We start from the raw sequence: 19711 nt of genomic DNA, 5'->3' as shown, positions 1-19711 counted from the left end.
AGGGAGTAGAACATGATGGAATCTGAGGCCCTGCCTGCCTCCAAGATTCTGCGGATTGAATATTCTCCAAGCGGTCAGCCCCACCGCCCAGCAGAGAGGCCTCCCAGCCGGCCAGTCCCCTGCGGGGTGGGTGAAGGCCTGCCTGCTGGGAGAGAGGGTTCTGGGCATAGCAGGGCCTCCAAAGCAGGACACAGCCAGCTTGCTTCTTCACGGGGCACCCAGGGAGATCACCTTCTTGTGCCTCATTCCATCAGTTTTCTTTAATAAAATAAATTCTTTCAAAAAAAAAAAAGACATTTGTTCATTACCTCTTTATTGCAAATTTAGGCATTTATTACTTGCATGCAACACACATAACTTTTCTACGATTTGTTTGGAATTGTCTGTCTTTTTTTTAAAAGATTTAAAGATTTTATTTATTTATAAAGGCAGAGATCACAAGTAGGCAGAGAGAGAGAGAGAGGGAGAGAAGCAGTCTCCCCGATAAGGAGAGAGCCCAGTCCCACGACCCTGAGATCATGACCTGAACTGAAGGCAGAGGCTTAACCAGGCCTCGGAGCCACCCAGGCACCCCAGGAATTATCTTTCATTTCACTCACAATCACTAAGTAATTTCCATGGACTTACAGTGTTAACTAACACATAAGAATTTTTTTCAAAGATCTTATTTATTTATCAGAGAGAATGCGTGCTTGCGCGCACATAAGCAGGCAGAGGCGGAAAGAGAAGCAGGCTCCCTGCCGAGCAAGGAGCCAGACGCAGAACTCAATCCCAGGACCCTGGAATCATGACCTGAGCCGAAGGCAGCAGCTTAACCGACTAAGCCACTCAGGCATCCCAACACATAAGAATTTAAATAAAAACTTTAAACAAACAGAATATTTGGGACGCCTGGCTGGTTCAGTTGGTAGGGCACATGACTCTTGATCTTGGGTCGTGAGTTCGAGTCCCATGTTCGGTGTAGAGATTACTTTTTTAAAAAAATCTTTAAAAAAATAATAAAAATATAGCAGTCCCAATGAGTGACTCCAACCATGCCATCATATTCAACATTGTGACTGTCCTCAGATGTCTGTCAGCTGGCAATTTTTAAAAAATATTTTATTTATTCATTTGACAGAGAGAGATCACAAGTAGGCTGAGAGGCAGGCAGAGAGAGAGGGGTAAGCAGGCCCCCTGCCTGCTGAGCAGAGTACCCGAAGCGGGACTGGATTCCAGGACCCAAAGATCATGACCTGAGCTGAAGGCAGACACTTAATGACTGAGCCACCCAGGTGCCCCATCCTAGGAATTTTCTATGCCCATGATCGTGTTGTCTCTATAAAAAAAAAAAGACCATTTTATATCATCGTCTTCAATCTGTATTCCTTTTATTTTGTGCCTAACTACACTGGTAAGGACTTCCAGTCCTGGGTTGAATCAGAGAGGTAAAAGCAGACAACTTTGTCTTGTTCCTGATTTTCTAGGAAAGTCTTTCATCTTTTACGACTGAGTAGGATGTTAAATGTGGGGATTTTGTAGGTGACTTTAATTGGGATGAGGAAGTTTGTTCTTATTCCTACCATTTTATTATTTTCAGTTTGTCTCTATTTTTTGTTCCTCTGGTCCTTCCTTTCCTGCATCCTTTTTTTTTTTCTTTTATTTTTATTTTTTTTTTATTTTTTTTTTTTTAGATTTTATTTATTTACTTGAGAGAGAGACAGTGAGAGAGAGCATGAACGAGGAGAAGGTCAGAGGGAAAAGCAGACTCCCCATGGAGCTGGGAGCCCGATGCGGGACTCGATCCCGGGACTCCAGGATCATGACCTGAGCCGAAGGCAGTCGTCCAACCAACTGAGCCACCCAGGCGTCCCTTTTTTTTTCTTTTAATCGATTTTATTTTTTGTATTTTTTTTCTTTTTGTAGCTATACTTCTTTCCACGGTGTGTGTGTGGTTGTTCTAGGGATTACATTATTATTCACTCATGTTTTCCCAGTACTGCTTCATACTAAATGTAGGAAAACTTGAAATGTATAAATCCATCTGTCCACTCTCCAATATACTATAGTGTGAGATGGATCCCAACTCCCTATATCTTATTAACCCCAAAGACAGTATTGTCACTTTTTAAAAATATTTTATTTATATATTTGAGAGAGAGCACAAATGGGAGGAGGGGCAGAGAGAGATGGAGAAGTGGGCTCCCTGCTCAGCAAGGACCCTGGGATCATGACCTGAGCGGAAGGCAGACGCTTAATGAGCTGAGCCACCCAGGCACCCAACAGTGTCATCACTTTTACTTTAAAGAGTCATACATATAATAAAATGAAATTAAGAGGAAAATAACAGACCCTTTGCATCTACCCACTGATGGTCTTTATTCCTCTCTGAGGATCTAAGATTCCATCCGGTATGACATCCCTTCAGCCTGTAGAAATTTCTTTAGCAATTATTGTAGTGAGAATCTGCTAGCCGTGAATTTTCTTCTGAGAATGCCTCTTATACTTATTCTTGAAGGATGTTTTCACTGCATACAGAATTCCTAGTTGTTACCTTTTTTTCCCAGCATTTAAAGAGATCCTTTTACTTTTTTTTTTTAAGATTGTATTTATTTATTCGAAGGAGAGAGAAAGTGAGAGAGAGAGAGCACGAGAAGGGGAGGGTCAGAGGGAGAAGCAGACTCCCCAATGAGCAGGGTCCCTGACGCAGGACTCAATCCTGGAACTCCAGGATCATAACCTGAACTGAAGGCAGTTGCTTAACCAGGTAAGCCGCCCATGCACCCGAGATCCTTTTACTTTATTTGGTATTTATAGCCCACTCTCTAGGGGCTTACTTTAATGGTTTTTACGTTTGTGTGCGTTAAATACAGAGGTGTTTGTTTTATTTTGTTTTTTTCTGTGTAAAGTTGCTCTGGAGGGATCTTACTCAACTATTACCAGAAGCGGATGTGTCACAACTTTATTTTCCAATTAGACTTTTTCTTTTGAAAAAAAGTTAAACCTGTAGGAAAGTTGCAAGAATATTACAACAAACTCCCCTATGTCCTTTCCTGGATTCACCAATATAATATCTATTATTCCTTTTTTTCTCAACCATTTGAAAGTAAGTTCCAGATATCATGCCGCTTTGCTCATAAATTCTTCAGTGTGTTTTTCCTAAGAACTGGGACATTATCTTATATAGCTAGAATTCAATCCTTAAATTCAGGAAATTTAATATTAGTACATAGAATTCAGTTCCTATCTAATTTTTATTTTCCCAGTATTGTCCATTATACTTTACAGAATTTTGTTTTGTTTTGTTTTGTTTCCCAAGGTGAATGAATCTAGGATCCAGGACCATGCGTTGTGTTTAGTTGTTACGTCTTTGGTCTCAACTAGAACAGTTTCTCAGCCTTTGTTGAACTTTTAAGAAATTGACAATTCTGAGGACTATGGGCCACGTATTTGTTCTGTAAAATGATCAGCTTTGGCTGCTGCATCACTGTCAGGAAGACTCAGCACATCATGTTAGGAGACAGGTGATGTCCGTTTGTCCCATTTTTTTGTGATGTGTCAGTTGGTTAAGGTAATGTTCGCCAGGTGTCCCCACTGTAAAGGCACTTTTTTTTCCCGCTTTGTGATTAATGAAGAATTGGTGGGAAGACGTTTGGCTGGGTCAGTGTCCTATTCCCAGCACACGTGTATCCCATGATAGCATCCATCACGGATTCCTGCCTGAGTGAATTATTACTGTGATGGCTCCCAAATGCTGATTTTCTATGTCTATCCTTTCCACATTTACCAGTCAGCATTCCACTGTAACGAGGCACTTGCCCTCCACCTCCCTTTATCGATTAACAATTCACGAATTCTTCTACGTTCTTCATTTTTTGTGACACACTGTCTTATATTTGACAATGGGAGCACCTTGCAGCTAGTTCTTCTGGTCCACCGTCAGGATTCCATAGTTCTTTGGAATCTTTCTAACTTTCTGGAACATTCGGATGTTCCGGGGCCATCCAGCACAGTCCCCGCCCAGCTCAAGAATGGAAGCAGCCATTTCTTCCAGGACTACGGTTTCCTTAGAGTGATTTGTCAGCTGTGCTCCAGGCAGCTCGATCTGTCGAAGTCTGGGGGAGAGACGATCATTAGAGTTGAAAACAAGTAAGAAGCTCGTGTTGTCATCTGGGGGAAATGTGCCCACAATCCTGTCCACCTGCTGCACACCTCTGTGGAGGGAAAGCCATAATCACTGCCCTCTCTGCTGGCAGGCTGCTTAGACCAAAGAACAGTCTGGAAGTCTTTCTTACTGCTGATGTTTGGAGCACCATATGGGTACTGTTACCATGTGTTCTTATAAAAAGCTGAGACATGTCGGAAGAGCAGGGAACTCTTGATCTCAGGGTCGTGAGTTCGAGTCCCATGTTGGGTGTAGATTACTTGAATAAATATAACTTAAAAAAAATTTTTTTTTAAACTGAGCCGTTCATAAGGGCATTTAAAAACTGAGTTCTGGGGCGCCTGGGTGGCTCAGTGGATTAAGCCTTCGGCTCAGGTCGTGATCTCAAGGTCCTGGGATCCAGCCCCGCATCAGGCTCTCTGATCAGTGGGGAGCCTATGTCTCCCTCTCTCTCTGCCTGCCTCTCTGCCTACTTGTGATCTCTGACTGTCAAATAAATAATAAAAATAAAATCTCTAAAAAAAAAAAAAACTGAGTTCCATGTGTTGACTCTCAGTCCTCATTCAAATCAGGGTATAACACTGTGATAGTTTCATTTTTATATGTCCTCGACAATTAAGAAGAGTTCACATAAGATTTCCCTTCTTATTTCTGTGGTGTGAATTATGGGATCGCTTAGAACACAAGATCTAAAAGAACCACAATATGATTTGGCTTTTGTAATTTACCAAATATAGCTTGTTATTGCAAAAGAAAATGTGGAGGGGTAACCCGCTGGCTCAGTTGGTAGAGCATGTGACTCTTGATCTCAGGGTCATGAGTTCAAGCCCCACAGTGGACATAGAGCTCACTGAAAAAATAAATAAATAAAAAGAAAATGTGGAAAGGAGGCTTTTCAAGGCAATTTCTTGGCATGTTTCTATTTTATCATAAAAAGAGAATACTGTAAGGATAAAAAGGAATGGAGGCCTAATCCTTATCTATAGGTTGTTCCTGAAATGCTCCTTCCTAAAAATAAATAACTCATGAAATATTTGCTTCAGGAAACTAGAACTTTAAGTTTTGCTCAATAGTGTTGGGCACAGTAAATCAAACCATACCTCTTATGTTTTTTTTTAAGATATTATTTATTTATTATTTCTTTATCAGAGAGAGAGAGAGAGTGAGCGCACAAGCAGGAGAGCAGCAGGCAGAGGGAGAGGCAGGCTCCCCACCGAGCAGGGAGCCTTTCGTGGGGCTCCATCCCAGGACCCCAGAATCATGACCCGAGCTGAAGGTAGAGGCTTAACCGAGTAAGCCACCCAGGCATCCCCAATTGTATATTTTTTAAGTGAATATGTTTTATTTTTAACTAAATAATACATGCTTATCCCAAACTGTTTTGACTCTGTAAATAGTATTTTAAGCTTAGAAAAGTCAAAAACGATCAACATGTTTCATTATTTTCCTTATCACCTATTTTTTTATTTTATAAAATTTCTTCTAATTAAACGTCACCCTCACTAAGACTTCTCTTTTTTTAAGTAAGCTCTTCACGCAGCATGGGGCTTGAACTTGCGGCCTCGAGTCCGCCTGTCTACCAACTGAGCCAGCCAAGTGTCCCCCAACTAAGGCGTTCTTGAATCTGAAGCTTCATTATTCTTTTCATCTCTTGTTTTTCAATGTTTTTACTTTCTCAACATGACAAGTTTCAGAATCCTTTAAAAATGACTTTACTCAAATTGTTTTCTAAAAGAGAGATTTTTGTGCTACTTGCCTTTCATACCATCCAGAACCACATTTGCCTGAATAGACATTTTGGATGGGCTCGGTCTCATCTGGGCCCAAGTGACAGCAAAGGAGGAAGCGAAACTGTAGAAATTGTCCAACATCTTTTGTGTGAATCGAGTTGATTTGCTGAGAATCTAACAGCTTTGCCTTTGTCTGCTGAGACAGATTGTCCAATAATTCCAGTGAAATTCCCATCTGAGCAATAAGACAACTAGATCGATGGGAGAGAACAGGGAGCCAGAAATAGACATATACAAATAGAGTCAGCTGATCTCTGACAAAAGAGCAGAGGCAATTAATGGTGAAAGAAAGAAGTCTTTTCAACAAATGGTGCTGGAACAACGGGACAGCCACGAAAAGAAAAAAGGGGGCGGGAGAGGAGTCTAGGGGGCACCTGGCTGGCTCAGTTGGTGGAGCATGTGACTCTTGATCTTGGGGTTGTAGGTTCCAGCCCCACTTGGAGTATAGACATTGCTTTAAAAAAAAAAAAAAAATCTTAAAAAAAAAAAAAAAGCGCATCTAGACACAGACCTTATATCTTTCACAAAAATTAATTCAAAATGAATTATAGATCTAAATGCAAAATACAAAAATATTTTAACACAGGAGCAAACATAAATGACCTGGGGCTGGGTGATGACTTTTTAGATGCTACACCAAAAGCACCATTCATGAAAGAAAAATTGGACTTCAGTAAAATTACAAACATCTGCTCTACCAATCTGAGCAGAAGATGGAGCCTGGGCAATATTTTTGGCTACCACAGAGCGTCAGCTTCCTTCTCCAGATTTTGCAAATTTTTAAAAAATATTTTATTTATTTGACAGAGAGAGGTCACAAGCAGGCAGAGAGGCAGGCAGAGAGAGGGGGAAGCAGGCTCCCCGCCGAGCAGAGAGCCCAACGTGGGGCTCGATCCCAGGACCCTGAGAGCAGGACCTGAGCCAAAGGCAGAAGTCAACCCCCTGAGCCACCCAGGCGCCCCTAACTCTTGACATTTTGAAGAAGGTAACAAATTCTAGGAGCTAATATATTGGCTTATATCTGAATCAGGACAGGAAAAGGAGAGCTTCCCCATTTCTGTAGGAAATGAAATTATTCCCATCACAAAAAAAGCACAACATGGTTGATGCTTTTTTATCCAGGGAAGCCAACCACAAGTTGACCCTTTCCCCTGTTCTGCTCCTATTTGCACCAGGCTTCTCACCAGCTGGCAGCAGGGATGGAAGGCAACCACTGAGAGCCCTGAGCTTCCTGATCTAGTCAAGCCAAGAAGTTTCCAGAACTTATGGGAGAGCTCCCGCCCGGTCACCTACCTCTTGGTAAGTTGAATTGATCCTCAATGTCATGCTCCTGGCCTCACAAGTAGATTCGATGCAGAAACTCAAAACTCACTGGGAAACCACTGGCTGTTACATGGATCATGAGAATTTCAAGGTTTTTAGCAAATTATATATTTCAACTTATTTGTAAGTGGACTTCTACTGAGGAAAGCATTTAATTTACTACGGAACCACTGACAAAACTAAATATGATATAATGCTATTGTTAAAAACTATGGTAACAAAAATTGTAATACATAACATAACATTTATCGTTTTAAAGAATTTTACCATTTTGTTTTTGGGGCATCTATGTGGCTCAGTCGGTTAAGCCTCTGCCTTCGCTCAGGTCATGATCAGGGTCCTGGGATGGAGCCCCGCATCAGGCTCCCTGCTCAGGGTGGAGTCTGCTTCTCCCTCTCCTCCTTCCCCACCATCTCCCAGCCGCACTCCCATTCCCACTCCCACTTATGTTCTATCTCTATTTCTCTCAAATAAATAAATACAATCTTAAAAAATTTTTTTTGTTTTTAAGTAATACCCAATGTTTGTTTCAAACTCACAACCCTGAGATCAAGAGTCACACACTCCACTGAGTCAGCCAAGCACCCCTAAAATTTACCATTTTATTTATTTATTTTTTAAGATTTTATTTATTTATTTGACAGAGATCACAAGTAGGTGGTGGTGGTGGGGAAGCAGGCTCCCTGTTGAGCAGGGAGCCCGATGTGGGGCTTGATCCCAGGACCCCAGGATCATGACCTGAGCCAAAGGCAGAGGCTTTAATCCACTGAGCCACCCAGGTGCCCCTAAAATTTACCATTTTAAAGTGTACAATTCAGTGATATTTAGTACATTCACAACATTGTGTAACCATCACCATTATCTAATTCCAGAACATTTTCATCACCCCAAGAGGAAACTCCACACCCATTAAGCAGTCACTCCCCAGGCCCTCTCTTCCCCAGCCCTGGCAAGGAGGAGTCTACTTTGGGTCTCCAGGATTTTTCTATTCTGAACGTATCATACGAATGAATCACACACTATGTGATCTTCTGTGTCTGGCTTCATTCACTTACCGCAGCGTTTTACCAGTGCTTTCTAGGTCGATCCCTTTTGTAGCCTGTGTCAACACTTCATTTTCCAGGCTGAATAATATTCCAGTGTTAGGGGCACCTGGGTGGCTCAGTGGGTTAAAGCCTCTGCCTTCAGGTCAGGTCATGATCCCAGGGTCCTGGGATCGAGCCCCGCATCGGGCTCTCTGCTCAGTGAGGAGCCTGCTTCCCTCTCTCTCTGTGCCTGCTTCTCTGCCTGCTTGTGATCTCTGTCTGTCAAATAAATAAATAAAATCTTTTAAAAATAATAATAATATTATTCCAGTGTATAGACATGCCACATTTAGTTCATCCATTCTTCAGTTGACAGACATTGGGTTGTTTCTACTTTTTGGCTATTGTGGGCAGAGCTGCCTTGGCCATTCCTGTACACATTTTTTGTTTGAACACCTGTCTTCAATTAGTGTGGTTACATACTGAGGAGCGGATTTGCTGGGTCCTGTGGTAATTCTGTGTTCAGCAGCCACAAAACTGGGTTTCCACGGTGGCTGCACCATTTGACATTCCCACCAGCAGTGGACGTGGGTTCCAGTTTCTGCACCTAACCGACGCTTGTCTTGCGGTAGGTTTTTTGTGTTTGTGTTTGTTTGGTTTTTTCTTGTTTTTCTTATAACCATTCTAATGGGTATGAAGTGGTATCTCATTGTAATTTTGAAAAGAGAAGGTTTTTTTTAAAGATTTTATTTATTTATTTGAGTGAGAGAGGGAGAGAGAGAGAGAGAACAAGCCAGGGCAGGGAGAAGAGAGAGGAGGAGAGAGGGAGAAGCAGACTCCCCCTGAGCAGGGAGCCCAATGTGGGAATGGGCTCCCCAGGACCCTGAGATCATGACCTGAGCCAAAGGCAGATGCTTAACAGACTGAGCCACCCAAAAATGCTTTTTATGATTTCAACCTTTTTAAATTTATTGAGACTTGTTTAATATATATAATGCTATTTTATAAATAACACGAGTCTGTTCTATCTGCTTTTTAAAATTATTTATTTATTTATTTGACAGACAGAGATCACAAGGAGGCAGAGAGGCAGGCAGAGAGAGAGAGAGAGAGAGGAGGAAGCAGGCTCCCCGCTGAGCAGAGAGCCTGATGCGGGGCTTGATTCCAGGACCCTGGGATCATGACCTGAGCTGAAGACAGAGGCTTTACCCCACTGAGCCACCCAGGCACCCCTCTATTTGCTTTTTTATGTGAATACTTATTATTACAATATTATGGGAAATTAAATATTAATAAAAATCAGTTTTGAAAAAAAGGAATTGTAAACTAATCAATTGTATAAATTTACTTCTGTGTGATACCAACTCCCATTTTGATAATATCATAGTATATACACTTCTTATATTATTTCGTAAGGTACTACTTCATTTTCACTACAAATATCAAGGAGTGAACATAGCCCTCATTAGGGCATGGACTTCAGAGGGAGGTAAATACCCAGATCTGGGAGTCTGACCCACCCGGGACTGAACTTAAGTTTTCCTGCCTGCTAGCTGTGTGATCATGGTAAGTTACATAACTTTGTTGAGCTTGTATTCATTTATTTATGAGCCAAATGGGGACAAGAACACGTAAGTCAAGGAGTATGTCTCCTAAGTCAATATTAGTTGAAGTCAGATAATAAAAGGTGGGTTTGCAGAGCAGAGAATTCTGTTGCATTGGGTCTAGCCCCTTCTGGCGGGGAGACAAGCATCTCTGGGGACACCAATCCCTCCATGACCTTGAGAAAAATGCCTCCAGAATGTCTGTTCTGCTTTTCCGGTTCCTCACTGAGAAGTTCCCAGCAGGAAGCAGGAGCAAGAGATGGGATTCATGCATTCAGCAGACACGGAGCACCCTCTGTGTGCACGGGCCCTTCTTACGTGCCAGAGACACAGCAGCAAATAGGACAGACAGAGCCCCTGTCCATGTGGAGCTTCTATCCCAGACGGGAGCAGGCAATCAACTACTGAACACGTAGATTTTAATATGGCAGTTGGTGGGAAGCACTGGAGGAAAAAAAGAAAGCAAGGGGAAAGGATAGGGAATCCAGGGCAGGGCTGGAATAGCTCCTGTCCTACGTAGAGCAGCCCGAGGGGCCCGAATGATAAGGGGACATCGGGGCAGAGACCAGAAGGCAGCGGCAGTGTGAGGGGTTCTGACAGATGAAGGATGTGTCTTTCAAACGGAAGGCACAGCGAACGCAGATGTCCTAAGACAGACTGTGGCTTGTTAGACAAGTGCTCTGAGCACTGAGTTCTGAGTCTCTCCGACACTCAGAGGTCAGGAAGATGAAGACGAACCAGGAAGACTGAGGAGGATGAGCGAGGGAGGAGGCACGGGGTGTCCTGGACGCCGCGAGAAGGAGGTGTTTCAGGAAGGAGGGAGACTGACTCGACATCTCAAGAATTAGTGGCCACTCCGACCTTGGCAAGAGCACTCCTGATGGGGGTGGAAGGGATGATGCTCCAAGAAAGTTCTAGAAGGGCTGAGCAGCTCTTTTCGGGGACTTTTGCAGAAACCCGAGCAGAGAGATGTTGGGGGTTTGGAGGGGGCCGTGGAGCCCGCCATACTCTTGCTAAGTATTAGAGATATTTCCACTTGCTTCAAGTTGTGTCCCTACTCGCGTGTGAAACACTGTGCCCGCAGGAGAGAGCTAGCTCCCCTGCGCTAAATGATCTGGAGCCACTTCTCTAGGAAACATTTTCTGAGTTCCCCAGTCAGTTTTCTCAACACGGAACATTTGCCCCCAAGTAACAGCTTCCTCTTGAATTACGGCAGCTAGTTGCAAAGGGGAAATTTCCGGAGCTGGGAATTCTGCACCGCAGCTTTCTGCCTCTTACCCAGTGTGAGAAGTAATCACAGCCTGGACACGGAGGTCTAAGATCACCACACGCCCGCACTTGGTTCTGCTAGTTCTCAAGTAAAAGCAGAGGCTCCAGGAGAAAATGGAAAGGGCACTGGTGGGGAAGAGACAATGACCCCCTCTCCCCGAGTGATCATCAGCTGTGTGACCGCAAGCATGTCACAGGGCCTAAGTTAAAGCCCTGCCACCAGATCTCTAAGTGCCCTACTTGTCCCTCAGACTGTCCTTGCTTTCTTATAATTTGGCTATGCATTTTTAATTATGTTTATCCTCTCTTTCTAGGTGTCTGCATGGGAAGGGGAGCTGATCGGCTTGCTTGCCTGGCTAAAAGCGGAAGGCTGGACTAAGTCACTTTCATGCATTCTCTCGCTCGCTCTTTTAACAGTATTGACTGGGTCCCTACCCTGTGCCAAAAACAGGTAGGCCCTGGGGGAACCTGGGGCACATGAGGCATACTGTATCCCTGCCTTCAGAGATCCTGCTGCCTAGCTTTCCACAGTCCTTTAGCTGTGTGACACACCCACCATTTAGATGGGGACCATGTCCCCTGGTTCTGCTGGAGGCTTTTTTCTTTTTTCTTTTTAAATTTTTATTTTAAAGATTTTATTTATTTGACAGAAATCACAAGTAGGCAGAGAGGCAGGCGGGGGGGGGGGGGGAGGCAGGCTCCCTGCCAAGCAGAAAGCCTGAAGTGGGGCTCGATCCCAGGACCCTGAGATCATGACCTGAGCAGAGGCTTTAACTCACTGAGCCACCCAGGCACCCCTCTGCTGGAGGTTTTTTGCTTCCAGGGCTGGCTGCACAGCCCCCAGGCCTGCTTTCCTGGGACTCAGGGCTCCGTTTCTCTGCATACCTTTTCATTGTGCTCAGAATGGAGCGCCGGAAGGCTTTTTCTTTTTTTTTTTTTTAAAGATTTTATTTATTTATTTGACAGAGAGAGATCACAAGCAGGCAGAGAGGCAAGCAGAGAGAGAGGAGGAAGCAGGCTCCCTGCTGAGCAGAGAGCCCGATGCGGGGCTCCATCCCAGGACCCTGGGATCATGACCTGAGCCGAAGGCAGCGGCTTAACCCACTGAGCCGGAAGGCTTTTTCAGTTAAGCGTCTGCCTTCAGCTCAGGTCATGATCCCAGGATCCTGGGATTGAGTCCCACATCTGGCTCCTTGCTCAGGGGGGAACCTGCTTTTCCCTCTGCCTCTGCCTGCGGCTCCCCTTGCTTGTGCTCGTTCTCTGACAAATAAATAAAATCTTATTAAAAAAAAAAAAAGAGGGTTAAAGCCTCTGCCTTTGGCTCAGGTCATGATCTCAGGGTCCTGGGATCGAGTCCTGCATCAGGCTCTCTGCTCGGTGGGGAGCCTGCTTCCTCCTCTCTCTCTCTGCCTGCCTCTCTGCCTACTTGTGATCTCTGTCTGTCAAATCAACAAATAAAATCTTAAAAAAAAAAAAAAAAAAAAAAAGAATGTCCTCTATAGATTCCTGAGAAGGTGAGCAAGGGAAGAAAAAATTTACCCCTTTTCCATACCTGAAGACATCATTTCCTATTTGCCAGAAAGTTGAGTGAGTAGAGAACTCTCCCAGAACTTCCCTTCCGTTCAGAATTTGGACACGATTGCTCCATTGCTTCCTAAGTCTCCACATTATTCAGGAAAATTTCTATCATTCAGGTTCTCAATTCTTTGCAGGTGACCTATTTCTTACTCCTGGGTGCTTTTTTCTTTTTTTCTCTTAATCTTTTCTTTTATGCTTGGGGTTCTGAAATGCTCTGATGACATTACTTAGTGCAGTAATTTTTCATTCTTCCGGGCTAGGCCCTTTCGATCTAAAGACTAATATCCCTCAGTTCTGGGCAGATTTCTTGTCTTCTCTCTCCCGACAATCACTTTCTTTCTTTCTTTTTTTTTTTAAAGATTTTATTTATTTATTTGGCAGACAGAGATCACAGTAGGCAGACAGGCAGGCAGAGAGAGAGGGGAAGCAGGCTCCCCGCTGAGCAGAGAGCCCGATGCGGGGCTCGATCCCAGGACCCTGAGATCATGACCTGAGCCGAAGGCAGAGGTTTAACCCACTGAGCCACCCAGGCGCCCCGCTTTCTTTTTTTTTTTAAGATTTTTTTTTTTTTTTTTTTAATTTGACAGAGACAGTGAGAGAGGGAACACAAGCAGGGAAGCTGCAGAGAGAGATCCAGGCTTCCCACCGAGAGCAGGGAGTCTGATGCGGGGCTCAATCCCAGGACCCTAGGATTGTGACCTTAACCATCTGAGCCACCCAGGTGCCCCGCGACAATCACTTTCTATCTGTCTTCCTCTTTCTTTTTCTGGACTTCCAATTAATCAGATTTTGGCTTTTGGATTGGCCCTCTGAACTCCCTACCACTCCTCTTTTCCATGCGCCCCCCACCACACACACTCTCTCTGCTGGTTTGTGTGTTTTATTTCTAGAAGATTCCCTCACTTTCACCTTCTTTTTTTAAAACTTTTTTTTTTTTAAGATTTTATTTATTTATTTGACAGACAGAGAACACAAGTAGGCAGAGAGAGAGGAGGAAGCAGGCTCCCCGCCGAGCAGAGAGCCCGATGTGGGGCTCGATCCCAGGACTCTGGGACCATGACCGGAGCCGAAAGCAGAGGCTTTAACCCACAGAGCCACCAGGCGCCCCTCACTTTCACCTTCTAATTCTTCTCTTGATTCTTTTATTTCAGTTGACTGTTTTTATTTTAATAAATTCGATCTCATTTTTTTATAGCATTCAATTAAAAAAAATTTTTTTTAAGATTCTATTTATTTGACAGAGAGAGACATCATGAGCTGGGAGAAGGGCAGAAGGGGAGGGAGAGGCAGACTCCCCACTGAGCAGGGAGCCCGACAAAGGGCTCCATCCCAGGAGCCCAGGATCATGACCTGAGCTGGAGGCAGACGTTTACCCGACTGAGCCACCCAGGCGCACCTCTTTTTACTTAAGTGACCTCTACCCCCACTCCTGGCATGGGACTTAGCCCCGAGATCAAGAGTTGCACGCTCTACCGACTGAGCCAGCCGGATGCCCCTGCATCGTGTTCTTGCTTTATGGATTCAATATCATGTCCTACCCAAGTATATACATTACATTACATTCATTCATTACAGTGGGTTTGAGGTTTCTCTTTGGTTTTTGCAGTTTTTAAATTTCCTTTTCTTGTTTCTTTGTTAGCTGTTTTCTTCTTTTACGTCACCACACAGATCTGGGTATCTGATTAAAGGCAGGTATCTGAACAGTCTGGGTATCACGTATGTGCTTTTTTACTGTCTACGTTTCTCCTGTTTGATTTCACAGAGGTTTTAGGTAGATTTGGAAACTTGACATGTGTGCGTCTGACTTGGTGACTAGAAACCTTCAGCACGGCACCATCCGCAGGGAGCTGAACTTTTAGTTGGTGTACCTCCAAGGGACATGGTTGGTCGCTCTTTTCTCTTGAGCCAGGTTTTCCAGAGACCTTCCTAATCTTCTGCCTGGGTCCCTACGTCTGGAGGCCAAAACCGGGGGAAGGGAGGGGAGAAGGCGGAGAGAATCTGAGGAACCCATCATTCAAGAAGCGGCCGTTCACTGAACCCGCTGCTGTGGACCCCGTGCCTCACCCCACCTTTCCCTCCGGCTGCCTGGTGCCGTTGAGTGTGGAGCCCCTCTTGTTCCATTTCTGCAGCTCCTGAAACCTTCAGGAGGGGTGGCAGTACCTCCTGGCTACGAGCGATGATCAGGTACACCCGGGGCACCCAGGATCTCTTACAGAGACTTCCTACTGGTCCCACGTTTGTCTACTGTCTCACACCTGCCATCTCAGTGGTACCTGGTGGCCCTACATCCTGGAACTCTTGGATTCAGGGCAAACCTGCTCACTTCTTATCGGTGCTCCTCTTGGAAAACGGTGAGCTTGTAACTTCCGCTCTAGGAGATTCCCCTCCAGCTGTTGCCCATCTCCCGTTTTTAGAAGACTTAGGTTCAGTATTTGCGTTAATAAATCTTTTAATTCTCACAGATTGCCTGCCTTTGAACATTTTATAGTATAGTTGACACAAAATGTTACATTAGTTTCAGAAGTACAACATGGTGATTCTGGAAATCTATAGTTATGCTATGCTCACCGCAGGTGCCGTAGCTCCCATCTGTCACCATGCAGCACTATGACAATGTTGTTGACTATATGCCCTAAGCTCTGCCTTTTATTCCCAAGACTTACCGTCTTGTAACTGGAAGCCTGTATCTCCCACTTAATTTTGCGTGGCTTTGCTTACCAGAAATCCTATAGGATGGGGCGCCTGGGTGGCTCAGTGGGTTAAGCCTCTGCCTTCCCCTCAGGTCATGATCTCGGGGTCCTGAAATCCAGCCCCTAATCAGGCTCTCTGCTCAGCGGAGAACCTGCTTCCCCCTCTCTGCCTGCTGCTCCTCCTACCTGTGATCTTTCTCTCAAATAAATAAAAATCTTAAAAAAAAAAAAAAAATCCTACAGGATGGGATCTCCAGACTGACGGGCTCTAGGAAGTTTCTTGTGACCCAATGAAGACATGCAGTTCTCAGAAATGGTCACAAGGTGGCCCAGTGACTCTATATTTAATTTATAGATTTCCCCCAGCTACCGGGCCAACCCGGAAGAGTTAAAAGTGTTCGATCTTGGTTAATCCCGCAGAGGGGAAAGAGCAACGTAGGTATTTACGCTGAACTGAGGCTCGGAGTGCTTTCTAGCCCCGCTTCTAGAGAAAAGGGAATTGAGAGTCACAGGAGTCAACCCATCTGTCCTGTATCCGGAACAGGCCCTAGGCTGGAATTTTAAAATTCTTATTCTTTTAAAAATCATATTCAAAGTTGCCTTCAAATTGCAATGCTCCTGCGCGTGCATGAAGGCGGCAGGGGGCACCAGGAGGCCAGCGCAGCTCCGGCTCAGGGAGTGGAGCGAAAGAAACAGAAGGGAAGTCACCGCGTCACTTACCGCGTGTCCCGGACGCTTGCCGCGTGGGCAGCAGCGCACTTAGTGCCGTGGAAACACAAAGGGCACGAGGGTCCCTGCCCTCCAGAGTGTACACCCTGGGAAGGACATGAGCCTTCAGAAGACAACTACTGGCAACCAAGGAAGTCGGCAGTTACGCCCGGTGGAGACGTCGGTCAAAAGTGCTCTCGGCGGTGGGGAGAAGCGGGAATCCTTCCCTGCAGGGGAGGGGAATGCCCTTGCTGGGGAGCCTGGGGCTGGCCTTGGAGTTGGAGTCGGACTCAGCCCTCCTCAAGCTGGGACATGCGCACTAAGCATCGCCTGGGGCTTCGGTTAAAAGGCAGATTCTGACTCAGGAGGGCCGTCCGTGGGTGCCGAGACTCTGCGTTTCTAACAAGCTCCCAGGTGACTCCGCTGTGGCTCATCGGAACCAGCTCAAGGGTGTAGGCACTGGTTCATCAACAAAAAACCGCTCACACTCCAGTCTCAGCCCATACTGCGTTAATTGGGCTGGGTGCAACCTTGGCGTTGGTTTTTTTTGTTGTTGTTTTGGGTTTTTTAAGATTTTATTTATCCATTGGACAGACAGTAGTAGCAAACACAAGTAGGCAAAGAGGCATGCAGAGAGAGAGGAGGAAGCAGGCTACCCGCTGAGCAGAGAGCCCGATGCGGGGCTCGATCCCAGGACCCTGGGATCATGACCTGAGCCAAAGGCAGAGGCTTTAACCCACTGAGCCACCCAGGCGCCCCTGGTGTTGGTATTTTTAAAGCGCTTCCCCGGTGATTCTGATGCGCGGTAAGGTTCGAACATCACCGGTGTGGGAACATGTGTCACCCCACCCAGCACCTGAAACCCCCGCCGAGAGTCAGAGCCCACCCCACGCTATGGAAGCGGCACGCAAGACTCTCTCAATGGGTCACTGACCATTCCCCCACCTCTGGGGCACGGGCATGCGCTCTGGGCGTCACCAACCAACTGAACCATCTTAGACATCGCAGCAAAAGCTACTGAAAGAAGCCGGGGCTGCGCGGTTCCGACCTTGGCAAGGAGTTTGGCATCGGTGGCAGCCATACTGTTCTCAGAGGCGGCAGTGACCATGGCTGGGGCACAACGTTCAGCCGCAGGAGCCGTCCGGCCTCAGTAGACCAATTCTGCTAAGCCTGATTTGAACAGTGGTCTTGACCGCACAGCCTCTGAAACTCGTCCTTTGGTCCTAGAGGTTGTGAGCTACCCAATGTAATATGAAACCCACACAGAGTCCTTTATGATTAAAGATAATACACCCTGTAAAACCCCTAACACCAATGTGCAGATGAATGAATTGTTATAAGGCAAACCCCCTTGTAAACATCCGTGCCAGATTTTGCTATCCCTGAATATCCCTCCATGTGCCCTTTACCACTTAAAAGATTTATTTATTTATTTATTTATTTATTTAGGGGAGGAAAGACAGAACAAGAGACAATCTTTTTTTTTTTTTTTTTTTTTAAGATTTTATTTATTTGTCAGAGCATGAGCAGAGCGAAGCAGTAGGCAGAGGGAGAAGCAGGCTCCCGGCTGAGCAAGAAGCCCCAGTTCTGGGACGAGATCCTAGAACCCTGAGATCATGACCAGAGCCAAAGGCAGGATCCGAGACAAAATCTTGAAGCAGGCTCTGTGCTGAGCCTGGAGCCAGATGCAGGGCTCGATCCCATGACCTCAGCAGAAACCAAGAGTGGGACACTTACCCAACTGAGCCACCCAGGAGCCCAATGCCCTACCATTTATAACTCCTCCCTCCCTGCTAAGAATATCCCTATTATGACTTTTAATCATTTCCTTAATTTTCTTTATATTCTCTGTAGTTCCCAAAATACACTGTAGTTTAGTTTTGCCTCTTTTTTTTTTTTTTTTCCAGTCTTTGATTCATTTGTAATCTCTCACTCTCCCTCCACTGAAATTTAATTGAAGAGACTGGCTCAGTTGTCCTGTCACATTTACCAGGCTGGAGTTTGCTGACTGATGTAGTTCATGATGTTCCTCTGTCCTCAGATTTCCTATAAATTGGTAGTTGGACCTAGACCGAAACTTTGATCTGACTGATGTTTGAGACTTTTTTTGGCACGGCCTCGTTGTGGGGAGTATTGTCAGTGGTCAGAGGTCCGCAGACGTTTGGCTGTCTCCATTTTGTTGGATCTCCCTTTGTGATGTTAGTCATTGACCATTTCTAAACCCATTACTTCATTAGCAACTACAAAACAGTGATATTCTATCATTTCTTCTTTCTTTGGTGGGATACTTCTACAGACACACTGCACTTTGTTTACTATTTATTGGGAAGAAAAACTTTCTCTATCCTCCTAGGTGCCGTGTTCCGAAGCTTGCAAATTAGACTGACAAAAGACAGATTAGTGGGAGAAAAGCAGATTTTTATCCACTATATCTGCGCGGTCACAGAAGATTGCATGTCTATTTTACGGCTTATATGCCTTCTCAGAGAAGAGCAGAGAAGCACTTCTTACGCAGGTAGGGGAAGAAAGGGCACTTACATGACTTTTTGGCAGGATAAATGGACCTCTGGGAGGCCAGGAGGTAAAAGAGGCCTGTGGCTCTGTGTTTGGGTGTGGTACAAATCTCTCCAAGAGCTCAGAGTTGCTTCTCAGGGACAAGTGAGTTCATTCGGGAAGCTAAGCTCTTAAGCAGATAAGGGATTTCGAAATTCAGAAACCTTCAGTTCCAAATCATTTTTATGCCCTAGTGGCTTCTTCTGGCCCCCTCTACTCTTCAGTCAACCAGTGACCAGGAAGCTAAGTTCTGGATTCTTTTACTTACCAGGGAGGGTGTGGTGGGTAAGAGAGCTGTTGCCCAAGCGACTTCCGACAGTGACAGATGAGGAGTGTGTGCGCCTGCACGTGCACATTCCATCATTACGGACCCATAGGTTTATAAACGCTCTCTGGCCAGAGTGGGTCTCTTCAAGTTGGCTCCCAACCCTACTGACACATCCTTAGATTTCTGGAACTTCTCTGTCTGATGTGACACACATGGACTCTTGACATTTCTTCACAAAGCTCTGGTTTCTTTTAGTGGGAAAAGGGAACTTCTTAGGGCTCAGACTGTTGCAGTCTTCCGAGTTCCTAGTAGACCTCTGCACTCACTTGCTGTTGGATTGTGCAAACCCCTGTGTCAGCCACTGCTCTAATACTGGCTTACAGTGTTTTTCGAGTACTTGCTGGTTATTTTGGTGTTTCTTCCAGATGCCCCGTTTCTTCCCTAGGCTTTCTTCTTCACAGATGTTATGAGGCAGCTCCTGTTTCTGTCAGAAGTTTGCCCCAACCTGCTTGTATTTGTGGAGTTTGTGGGGTACCTTATAAAATACTTTTGCTGTATACACTGTTCATGGGTTTTCCCATCTTACTTGCTGTGTTTTTATGAAGGGATTTGTGGAAAATGAAGAATCAGGTCACTGCCACCACCTTTGTATAAAAATGCAACTTTAGGGGTGCCTGGGTGGCTCAGTGGGTTAAGGCCTCTGCCTTCGGCTCAGGTCATGATCCCAAGGTCCTGGAATTGGGCCCCACATCGGGCTTT

The 19711-nt window shown here is 45.2% G+C and overlaps 1 long non-coding RNA gene across 7 annotated transcripts in view; it reads left to right on the top strand.

Annotated features, from left to right (window-relative positions):
• Positions 1 to 19711, top strand: part of LOC309871809 — a 25118-nt gene extending 5407 nt beyond the window's left edge. Inside the window, exons 3-6 of one of the 7 annotated variants that reach the window (XR_014315473.1) lie at positions 2582 to 4128; positions 7110 to 7233; positions 11470 to 11606; positions 14496 to 19711. This is a non-coding gene — a long non-coding RNA (uncharacterized lncRNA). Of the gene's footprint in view, positions 1 to 679; positions 1674 to 2581; positions 4624 to 7109; positions 7234 to 8129; positions 8306 to 11469; positions 12056 to 14495 lie in introns of those variants that run through there. The other 6 variants (XR_014315475.1, XR_014315476.1, XR_014315474.1 and 3 more) reach the window with 6 other exon arrangements.

The sequence above is a fragment of the Mustela nivalis genome (assembly GCF_964662115.1).
Source record: "Mustela nivalis genome assembly, chromosome: 8".
In the NCBI taxonomy this organism is placed as follows: Eukaryota; Metazoa; Chordata; class Mammalia; order Carnivora; family Mustelidae; genus Mustela; species Mustela nivalis.
The sequence above is the reverse complement of the archived record's forward strand: the minus strand, read 5'-3'. Positions and strand labels throughout refer to the sequence as shown.